The sequence below is a fragment of the Microtus oregoni genome, unplaced genomic scaffold (assembly GCF_018167655.1).
Source record: "Microtus oregoni isolate MIOR12 unplaced genomic scaffold, Mior012 000061F_ref0000440, whole genome shotgun sequence".
NCBI lineage: Eukaryota > Metazoa > Chordata > Mammalia > Rodentia > Cricetidae > Microtus > Microtus oregoni.
The window spans coordinates 2,372,429-2,384,743 of record NW_024543871.1 but is presented as its reverse complement, the minus strand read 5'-3'; the positions used below and the strand labels follow the sequence as shown (position 1 = coordinate 2,384,743).

Below are 12,315 nucleotides of genomic sequence, written 5' to 3'. Positions count from 1 at the left end.
GGGGTGGGATGGGGGTAAGGGGAGATGGGGAGAGAAAAGTGAGAAGGGAAGGATGGGGGAAACTTGGGGAAACGGAATGATTGGGGATAAAGAAGGTTGTATAGGGGAGCAGGGAAGCACATATCTTAGTTAAGGGAGCCACCTTAGGGTTGGCAAGAGACTTGAACCTAGAGTGGCTCCCAGGTGCCCAGGGCAATGTCCCCAGTTAGTTCCTTGGGCAGCTGAGGATAGGGAACCTGAAATGACCCTATCCTATAGCCACACTGATGAACATCACCATAGAACCTTCATCTGGCGATGGATGGAGATAGAGACAGAGACCCACACTGGAGCACTGGACTGAGCTCCCAAGGTCCCAATGAGGAGCAGAAGCAGGGAGAACATGCACAAGGAAGTCAGGACCACAAGGGGTGCACCCACCCACTGAGACAGTGGGGCTGATCTATTGGGAGCTCACCAAGGCCAGCTGGACTGTGACTGAAAAAGCATGGGATAAAACCGGACTCTCTGAACATGGCGAACAATGAGGGCTGATGAGAAGCCAAGGACTATAGCACGGGGTTTTGATCCTATTTCATATTCTGGCTTTGTGGGAGCCTAGCCAGTTTGGATGTTCACCTTCCTAGACCTGAATGGAGGGGGGAGGACCTTGGACTTTCCACAGGGCAGGGAACCCTGACTGCTCTTTGGACTGGAGAGGGAGTGGGAGAGGAGTGAGGGGAGAGGAAGAGGGGCGGGAGGAGGCGGAGGGAAATGGGAGGCTGGGAGGAGGCCGAAAATTTTTTTCAATAAAAAATAAAATAAAAATCTAGATCTAATCACAATGGATGCAAAATTCACAATTTTCTTTCTTACCATTATAATCACATAGATGACATCCTATTGTCTGTCTTCACATTCCTTATTTTTTTAATTTAAGAACAAATATATCATGTTAGGTGTAATTGTGACATGATTGTTTTTATTTGAAAATTAAGCATGATATAAGGAGATATGATCACGTGTGAAGTTGATAAAGGGTAGACTTGTGATGGCTAGTCTTGGTTGACAACTTGACTATATCTGGAATTAACTAAAGCCCAAGTGACTGGAAACAGCTATGAGGGATTTTTCTTCATTGAATCATTGAATTTTGAAGACATAAGCTAAATCCTCATTTTTTTGAGGTGGAAATATTCACCTTCACATGGGAGAAGGCTTGCCCTTTGCCAGCTTGTCTTTACTCTCACTGGCAATTTCATTCCTTCACTGGTATTAGAGGCTACTTCAGAATCCTGGCATATACAGAATAGCAGCTGAGACATCCAGCCTCATGGACTGAACAACTACAGGATTCTTAGACCTTCCATTCATAGGCAGTTACTGCTGGAATAGTCAAAGAATAACAAATTTTAATAAATACTGTGTGTGTGTGTGTGTGTGTGTGTGTGAGAGAGAGAGAGAGAGAGAGAGAGAGAGAGAGAGAGAGATTCATTCTATCAGATCTGTTTCACTAGAGAACCCTGACTAAAATATTTTCTTCTTTTTATCCATTCTAGAACCACAGATAATAGAATGGTGCCACCCATGTTTAGGGTGGGTAAGCCCACCTCAACTAATGTAACACAAATAGACTTGCCTAGGAATTTGTTTCCATGTTGAATTAAAATCTCTTCGAGTTAATAAATGAGATTAAATATCATACCACGATGGTATAATTGTTCCTCTCAATGTTTCCCTTTCTATTGTCATCATCTATTGCATATATATATAGCATATAATATATATGTGTCATATGTATATATTAATGTGTGTATACACATATATGTAACAGGGCCCCAGTTCTTAGTAGACCCTGAGATCTTAGTACAACTGACTCCATGATAGAAATGCAATTGAGGCTTAAAACTCAGCACATAGATAATACCACCTGCCCAAAACTAAAACCTGAAGCATGAGATAACTTATTGGAGCCCATTCCCTAAGGTGGACTTAAAGCAGTGAGGAGAAGCTTGGTCCTACACCAACTTAAGGTGCCAGGTTTTGTTGATTTCCCATGGGAGTCCTTTTCACTGGAATTAGTGGATGGGGAGTGGGCTGGTGGGGAGGTGGGGGGGTGGGAAGAAGAGTGGGGGGAGCACTGTGAATGGAATGTAAAATGAGATAAAAAAAAAAAAAACTAAAACAAAGGTCGAAGCAATCAAAGTCCATACAGTTCTGGGAAAGTCTCAAAATACACCAACCTTGCACCCAGTGTAGTCACTGCCTGGCTAATAAAAACTTTCTATTGGCTTAAACCCATGTCTAAGCAGTTTTCTTTAGTGAATACTCCACAGAATATATGTGCGTGTGTACATGTACATCGAAGAGGTAATATAATATATTTTAATACAGTTATGTAATTTTGTTGTACTCTTCATTATATCTTTAATTTCCCTGACTCTAAATGATTTCTTTAATTTGTATACATTAAAGATGATTCTGTTACAATTTTATGGGTTTTAATGAACACACACTGTCATATGGTCACTGATTAGTATAAATAAGCATTCTATTGCTCTGAAATTTTTCCCATGTTTCTCCCATTCAAATCCCATTTTAAATCTATGATAACTAATAATATGTTTACTATCTCTCAGTTTTTATTTTCCAATACTACAAACAGAACCATATAGTATATATCAATTTTCAGTTGGCTTCTTTCACCTATCAATATTCATTTTAGATATATCTAGGTCTCCTCATAACTTAGTCAATTCAGACATGCCTGTTCCTGCATCATGTCACACTTTGCTCATTACTTTAAAGTATTATTTAAACCTAACATGTCAGTCTTTGTGCCCATTTGTGCAATAATGTCACAACTATTATAGGGATAACCAACCATAATATGATTGGATTTGAGACCCAATTTACAGCTAAAATCTAACTATTTATGTTTTGCCTCCTTTTTGATCATTTTCCAAACACTGAATAGACAGACTCCCAAATACTGACGCCTACTGCCAATGCCATTATTTACCTTCAACAACTTGATGAGCTCTATACCTGAAGGCACCACATACTTCCATCATCAAACATGGAAAAGCTGAACTGGTGTAACAATAACCAGAAGCTTCACTCCTATGAACTGGCATTCATAGTTCTGGAAGGTACTGTACACACTATAGGAGGAGAATCATTGAGGTGCCCTCCTGGAACTGTTTTATGGTTTCTGTCTTATTATTTTTATGTGTCCTCATATTCTTTAATTCTTTAGTTATATTTCTAAATTCGCACACCCCTACCCTGGCAGGAAGTATTTTTTTGAGGTAATAGTGGCACAAATGTTATGGAAGTAACTAATCATCTTGTGATTGGACTTAAGGCCTGCTCCATGAGATAAACTCACACCTGATATTGTTATTGAGGTCAAGAACCTGAAACTGACTTTGTTGACTCCCCATGGGAAGCCTTACCCTCTGTGAGGTGGGGAGGGGAGTTGGAGGGATCAGAAGAAGGGGAGGGAGTGGGAACTGGGATTGGTATGCAAAATGAAAAAAATACATTTTTTTCTTAAAAAGAACTAAATAGTTCATGAGTCTTAGGGGGAACTACTATATTTTGCTAGATGAACAAGATAAACATAAAAATGAAACAATTCAGAGCATCACCCAACCCTCTATAGAAGCTTCTTTTTGAAGCAGATGGTTATTAGCAAAGATTCACAACTGGGAAATATGATGAAAGTAAGGAAATTTGAAGTACTTAAGCCTAAATGGGATGTTTGTATCACATTCCTCCCCTCAAGTCTTAAAAAGGGTACCCCTGTACAAAATATCTCTGTAGGAGGCAGGAAAATTGTAAGAGCCAGAGGCGATACACAACTCAAAGAAAACAATGATTTCCAGATACAATAGGGCACACAAAAACTTACATAGCCTATGATAGCATAAACAAGATCTGTGTAAGTTCAAACCATAGAAAATCCCAGCTTGGAAAAGAGGAAGTGGGTACAAAGTCTCACCCCTAAACAATAAGCTATTTGTACTGCAAACTGCCGGAAGAAGAAAAATTACTCTTATTTAATGGAGTGACATCTGGGTATATTAAGTACACTCTAGGTCAGGCTGCACACTTAGGAATATTTAGTCAACGCAAAATAGTCTCCATTGTTTTGATTAGTTTATTTTTGTGGGTGTTGATTTGGTTTTTGCTTTTATATTTTTAAGAGAGAGAAAGAATATTAAGCTTGATGGGTGGGTGGAAGATCTGTGGAAGGAGTTGGAGGAGAAGTGTGAATATAACCAAAATAGGATATGTGAAATTTATTTTTAAACAAGAATGGGCCTGTCAACAGTCAGACATAGATGGTGGAAAGACTCAGGAGGGTCAGCCATTCATAGCTAAGCTATTTTCTCCTAATACATTTAGGAAACATGTGAAATATCACCATCAATTTTTAACCCACTGGTGACCTCCCACATACTGTAATGAATAGGTCAAATTCATTGGTGACACAGATGGCCCTGGTTAAACTGATGTGTCAAAAACAAAGCCAAAATTCACAAACTAGAAAAAATACTGCAAAGATGAACACAGAGATAAGAAAGTTTTGTGGATAAAAGAAGAATTAGGACACATCATATGCATGTATGAAATTGTCAGTTAACACAATTATTCAGTAAATGTTATATAAAATCAAGTACTTTTATTCCTTTAAATTTTATTTACCCTTGTACTGGTGTTTCCAAGTCTTTTATCTTTCTGAGAAAATTATAATATTTGTTTTTCAATATGTGTAAAGTAGCTTGCAGGGATTTGCTTTTTATTTTGCAGAAATTTTCTTTAAGATTGGACTGAATATATGAAAGTGGCTGAGTCTGCCACAGTTATGCAACTGTCAACCACATTCAGAAGGACTAGTTTGGCCCTATGCTGGTTCCTTCCCTGTCCAGCTGGAGTTGGTGAGCTCCCATTAGCTCAGGTAAACTGTTTAGTGGTGTTCCCATCCAGGTCTTGACCTCTTTGCTCATATTCTCATTCCTTCCACTCTTCAAATGGACTTTGGGAGCTCATCCCAGTGCTCCAATGCAGGTCTCTGCCTCTGTTTCCATCAGTTGCTGGATGAGGTTCTATGGTAATATTTGAGGTATTCATCAGTCTGACAACAGGGCAAGTCAAGATCAGGCCCCCTCTCCTTTATTGCTTAGGGTCTTAGCTGGGGTCATCCTTGTGAATTCCTGGGAATTTTGAAGAGGTGTTTTTTTAATTAAAAAATTTAAATGTAACTTTTGACAGTAGATGATAATTACATATGCGAATTAAGTTCTTTTCATTTATTCCTATATATATATATATACATATATATATATATATATAATTATTTATTTTACAAATAATTTTATAAGAAAACTGTCAGAAAAAATTGGTGAAGGATACGGTTACGTTGTGCCAATCCTAATAATAAAAGGATATTTATTCTTACCGTAGAATAAATTGTTAATGGATAGTATTTTTAATGATTTTTTCCAAGTAATGTATGTTTGTTTCTTCCTAGTTTGCTAAGAATTTCAATATGACTGGATATTAAGCTTTGTAAAATGACTTTGGTATATTAACTAATTTCTTTAACCTAATGATATAGTGGACAACTTGTGTTTTACATGTGGAACCAACTATATAAACTGGAAACAAATCCCAATCACTCCATACCAATCTTTACAAATTTTAGAACCTATTTGTTAATGTTTTATTGAGGATTTCTACAGTGATATATATGAGAAAATGGTCTGTTTATTCCTATCATAAAATAACACATCTAGGTTCATTATGACTTATTTCTGACCTCCAGGAGTAAATTAGTAAATACTCATTTTTCTTCTATCCATAGAATGTATTGCAGTTATTTGCCTTATTCATTTCTTCTTTAAATCTTTGGTGCAGCCAATCAAGTCAAACATATGGTCTTTGTGCTTTCAGGCCTAGAAATTGTAAATAAATTGATCTAATTACATTTATATGTGTAGATATTTTCAGGGTATTTTATATAATACTTTGATCATTCTTTGATAAATTCATACATACAAGTATACATTGTATTTTGTTTATATTCATCCCAACTTCCCCTGGACTCCCTCACAATACATACTTCAAAATTACAAATGTTGGCAGCCTTATATGAACTATTTTGATTTTTCTTTTAAGTAATTGACCCATTTCAACCAAACTATCAAGTTTGTACAATCTTTTTTTCTATGCTGGAAATCTCTGTCTTAAGTTGTTATATTTATAAAAATCCACATGTGAAGTGATTATTGAGTAGGTGGTTACCTCGGTTGGGTTAAAGTATGGTGTTGTCAAAGCTAGGATTGTGACTAACTTAATATTTTCTGTATTTTTAAATATGCTTAATAATGATTTTGTCCTTTTCTGCACTAAAAAGGTAATGAAGCACTGTTAATGATTCGATTTTATAAACACTGCTTTAACATTGTTTCACTGGTTTCCCTACATTAACAATATCATCTTGTCTAATTTATGACCAATTTCTATAACATTATACCAGTTCATTTGTAATATATCACTTTATAATACATTATATCCAATCTTCTTTCCTATGCATTGTGATGTTACCGTCATTCACTTTTTCTCTTCATGTAATAATGCTCAGTGGAGGAAGATCCACAATACTGAGTTCATACACTGAATTCACTGTCTTAGGTAATATAGTTGGCCAGAAAGATCTAGGAATCCAGAGGGGGGGTGAGAGACAGAGAGACACACAGAGAGAAACAGAGAGACAGAGACAAAGAGACAGAAACAGACAGCGACACAGAGAGAGACACAGAGGTTGATTTTCTGGAACCAAACACAAATCCTCTGAAATAACAATAAGTAATCATAACTACTGAATCATTTTTCTAAACTTCTGTTGGATTTTATTTTGTTAATTTTTAATTGAAATCAAATTACATCAATCCCTTTCATCCATCCACCTCTCCCATCTATCTTCTCAAATTCTTTTCATGTTTTTCCACTCAAAGTTGATTGCCTCCTTTACTTTATTATTGCTATATAAGTATGTATGTTTATATGTACATATGCATATATATATATATATATATATATATATGTATGTATGTATATGCAACCTTCTGAGCTTTCCTTTGTTGTTTGTATGTGTTATTTAAAAGAATTACAAATGAAATTCTTCTCATTTTTTATTGTTTGTATTAATCTATACATTTTTCTCCACTCTCCTCCCTTCCTCCTCTTCCACTTCTACTTTATCCTATGATCCCTGTGCTCCCAATTTACTCAGGAGATCTTGTCTTTTTCTCCTTCCTATGTAGATCCATGTATGTCTCTCTTAGGGTCCTCTTTGTTGTCTAGGTTGTGTGGGGTTGTGGACTGTAGGTTGTTTCTTTCCCACTGCTTTATGTCTAGAAGCTACTAATCAGTGAGTACACATTATATTTGTCTTTTCTAATCTGTGTTACCTCACTCAATATGATGTTCTCTAGGTCCATCCATTTGCCTGCAAATTTCAAGATGTCATTATTTTTTCCATTGTGTAGTAATCCATTGTGTAAATGTGCCACATTTTCTTTATCAGTTCTTCAGTTGAGAGATAAATCAGACCCTGCTATTCTCCTTTACTCTCCTCTGAGCCCTTTCTCCATCTACCTCCCTTTCCTTCCCTGGTTTCCCATTTCCATGATCAGATCACTTTTACCCCACTATCCCCCCTCTGTTGTTCCCCAATCCTCCTGTCCTGCCAGTGGTTCTATTTTACTTTCTTGGTTTCTGTAGTTACTATATACTTACATTAGAAGATTTGTAGATAAAGGTTTCCAATGAGAGAGAGGATGTCACAAGGAATCATATTATATACTATTTATGCAAGCAAAGAAACTACAATACATGCAATTCCATGTATAAATATACATATATAGTTTAAGTGAATTTTTCTCCTCTAGGCTCACAATGCTCCTTCCAAAAACCAAAACTCAGCTAACAAAAACATCAATACCAGATGACATGAGAAACCCTTGAGTTATTGGTCATGGCTTAAAGACTCCTTAAAACATACAGCTTATAGTTGTCACCCTTTGTTACTCACAAGAGGTAGAAAGGAAGTCCCTATTGATGAACTTCAGAAATAGAACCTAAGCTGCAACCCCTGATCCAAATGTCCTCTCTCCGAGGACTAGTGTCATGCAAGCTTTGAAGAAGGGAAACAATGAAAAGTCCTACCCAGTTTTGACTCTTATGAGCAACAGTAAGGACCAACATTCCATGATAATGCTAAAGGTGTGGGAGTGGCTCAGATTCCATGGGTGTAACAATAGCCCTCTAATTGGACTTAAACCCCATGGAACCCATGCCTGGTACTGGAAACCTAGCCAACAACTCAGTACTAATACAGTCATAGCTATTGAAGAAGAATCTACTACATAGAATTTACTAAAACAGCATAATTCCAAACAACAATGTTAACCATTTGTCCTTATAACGAGATAAGTGTAGACTGCACTGCTTCTCGAGGAAACTCCTCTTCCCCTTTCTTGTCTTAAAAGCATATAACTTCTGTTTCTCTTAAAACTGAAAATATTTATGTTCACTTTAAATTTGATGTCTGAGAACCATAAAATTTGTGTCAGATTTTGATCAACTGACACATTTTAGTAAGTTCACTGATTTTTCATGTTACTAACATTCTCTGTAAATTTTTATTAAGATCTAGAAGTAGTTTAGTAGAAATAATTTTGTTAAGTGGTGCTGAATTTTTACAGTTCAGGAAATGCATTGTGTTTTATGTTCACACTTTCTATAGTTCTTACAAATTAGTATAATATCTTTTTATATTTTTGCCTTGATTTTTGCTCTTCCCTAGAACTGTAACCATATATATCTGTTTTGATAGCTCTTCCAACTGGAATATACTTTAACAACTTTAGTGCTTTGTTGATATGGTTGTAAAGCACAGGCTATAAAAGAGTTCTGCAATTCTATGATTACATCTCCATATTTACATGAGCCTGTAACTTGGGCTGTAAGATTCAAATATTTCCAATTTTGTAAGGATTTTTCTCCAGCTGAATTGTCTATCTACCAAAGCTCAAAGGGACCTTTGTAAATCACTTAACAGTCTTCGGAATCCAGAGAGCTCCTTCCTCCCATGGGAATGTGAAACCATCATCCAAGAACTGTCATACTATAGAAGAAATGAATATGAAATATATCTTCACAGACACAGGCAAGACTGTAAAACGTACATTGAATAAAGAAAATGCAATGAAAAAGAGAAGGATGTGATAGGTGTCGTCTAATGTGGGCAAAATAAAAAAAAATGTTTATAAAGAAGAGAATCAAAGAATTGGATAAGAAAAAGAAAACGTGCAGAGGTTTAGTTTGTGAAATAATTAAGAATAAAACAAAATTTAGGCTTCAAATGAAATTTTCTTTCATTCTACTGCAGTGTTAATTAGCACAATAAAACAGTACTGAAAGCTGCTTCACTTTCCAGATTAAGAGTTTCTTCATAGTATTGCTGTCCTGTGAGAAAACACTTCACAGCAGTTCACCACTATATTTGGCTCTTAGAATCTTTCTTCCCCTTTTCCTAAAAGTGATGCTCTCTAAAATTTTTTTCTAGAGAAAAGAATAAGGGTGAATTGTAGAGCAGTTTCCTCTAAATGGAAACATTCCCTGCAAGGGGGCCAGGGGTGTAGTGATAGGAGTGGCGGGCTGCAGCCCTGCTCCCACATGGCTAGCTTAGCCCTGGAAATAACAACACACAAATTGTATTCTTTTAAACACTTCTTGGCCCATTAGCTCTAGCCTCTTACTGGCTAATTCTCACATCTTGATTAACCCATTTCTAATAATCTGTGTAGCACCATGAAGTGGTGGCTTACCGGAAAGGATCTTAACCTGCATTCATCTTGGAGAGGAGAGCTAGGAGAGTGAGGCGTCTGCCTCACTGCCTTCTTCCTCCCAGAATTCTGTGCTGTCTACTCCACCCACCTAAGGGCTGGCCTATCAAAAGACCAAGGCAGTTTCTTTATTAACCAATGAAATTAACATATAGGCAGATGACCTTCCTACATCACGGGGGGTCATAAGGCTCTGGAGGCAAACAACATGTCATCTGTCTGGTAAAATGGAAACTGACAAGCATCTCCAAGGCAACTGCAGTGTTATAGAAGGAACAAACAGGGGACTCTGAAAAGATCAACTGCAGAGAAGAGATTCTTCCACTGCTCCTGAGTTGCCTCGAGTTTGCATCAGACCTCAAGTTTGCTTCTCAGTCCAGGTCAACTTTTTGGGTTTTAGCTGCTCTCTGGTGTCATCCTTGCTCTTGCAAGTCTCTCCTCACCCATAATCCTGTTTGTAACCCCAATAGAATCTCACTGGTTCACCAAGCTGGATTTTGTTGCAATAATTACATTGATCTGTTATGGTGGCCACTGTGGAAGGTTGGGATCAAAGCAGACCAGGAATGGGAGGAGCTTCTGTCAGGTGTTCTTGATGATTTCAATTAAGCCAATTCCTCCGGTCCCAGTCCCCAACTCCCGATGCTTTATGGCCCCAGAAGCAATGCTCAGAAAACACTGCTGAGATTCCCTCTTCATCTTCCAAGAGAAAAATATTCCTGGAACAACTGTCTGACAGCTAGCTGACTTACTAAGCCACTGAGGTGTTTTGAAGGCAATGAGTGAGATGCTTGAGAAAGGGCCCTGTCTATTGGAATAGTACCAAAAGCTTTCAGAGGCACTGGGAAAGTGGACAATGATGTAAACCCTCAAGCAGATATTCTGCATGCCCTAAAGAAACATTAAGTGGGCAAACCAAAAATGCCACTGACCTTCAGAACTCGGGCATGTCAAAAGAGGAACTAACCAAGGCTGGGCATGGATGAAGATGAGGAGGAAGGAAACTTCTTTCCATCATGCAGAGTATCATGCAGAAACTACTAAGAATGTGCTATACCCATCCCTGAAGGAGATCACTGAAAAGTATTCAGAATCATTGAAGAGTCACCAGGAATGCATTCCTTTATAGCAGTTTGAAAGTTAGCAGCAGCAGCAGCAACAGCACAGTGTCATGAGAAAATATGTCAGCAGTTTGAGGCATAGATGCTCAGAGACAGTGAGGCTACTTACAGGGCTCCTTTTGAGATGGTGTTAAATCTTATGTAGTGGATACAGGGTTTGGACCATCCTCCCAAAGAGCTAGGTAGATTGACGTGACTTGGCCTCAACTTTGACCTGGATGCCTTCATTCTATAGGGCCTACCAGGTGGCCAAAGGCAAGCAGTGTCTGATCATGTGAAAGTCAACACGTTTTTCTCCTCTAGTCTCCGCTATGGGAAACATCAGGACTCAGCAGTACCACTGGGAACTGAGGCAGGAATAACATCTCTGGGAGATATCTGCTTCAAACTCTACATCCCATTCAAGCCTGTTCTATAATTACTACTCCATCATGGTTTCTGCTGTTAGAAACAGCCCAGTTATTTACCAGGTGAAGGAAAGCATCCCTTTGGGGGCATTTAACTTCCTCTCACTCCCCCAAACAGTGTTATATACAGCTGTACTCATGTTTCTACTCTCTCGTTTGGGTCTACAGAGCAGGTGCTGAGTCCTATTGGGCAGGGCATCTAGGAATGAAAAGAAATATAATCTGGGCTGGGACTATAGGTTTGTTATAATTCTCCCTTGCTTTCAGGGAGAGCATTTTGAAATCTCTAAAGGGGAAGAAACTTTGCACTTGCCCTGCTCCATTGGGCTGGAAGAGAAGCCTTGGGCATTTCCCATTCATGGGTGCTTTGCCCTTACTTCCACTTCCCTCCTAAAACTCAAGTTGCTACCTTGGTTCTTTCTACAATTCTGTGGAATTTTAGTGAAACCAGCCCTTGACCTTCCTTTGCCCCCAGATGTCCTCTTATCTCCTCCCTTTTATTATTCAATTGTTATTCTAAGACCATGCTATGGTAGATGAACATCAATATGGTTTCCTTTCATCTAGTCCTATAGTATTCTCAGCCTACCCATTCCTTCATACCTGGAAAACATAATTGTAATGTCAGAGCTGGTAAATGATTAGCTATTCTAAGTTCTCAAGAAAGATGTGTATCCTGAGTATTTTTTTCTGCAAGCCCCAGAAGGCAGTACCTAATAAATATTAAGAAGCAAAAGGAAAACCATAATTCAGATGTATTTCTGCATCAAACAGTTTGTTGTTATTATATCACATTGTTTTCTCTTCTTTCAGTGCTACTGCAAATTGAGTCTACAGGAGTAGGCATATCAATAGAAGATTCTCAAATAAAATTGAAGACAAAGACAA

General features: G+C 37.8%; 1 pseudogene; it reads left to right on the top strand.

The window, feature by feature from the left end:
- Window positions 1-8,178: 8,178 nt before the first annotated feature.
- LOC121439432 lies at window positions 8,179-11,298 on the top strand (annotated as a pseudogene).
- The last annotated feature ends 1,017 nt before the right edge of the window (window positions 11,299-12,315 follow it).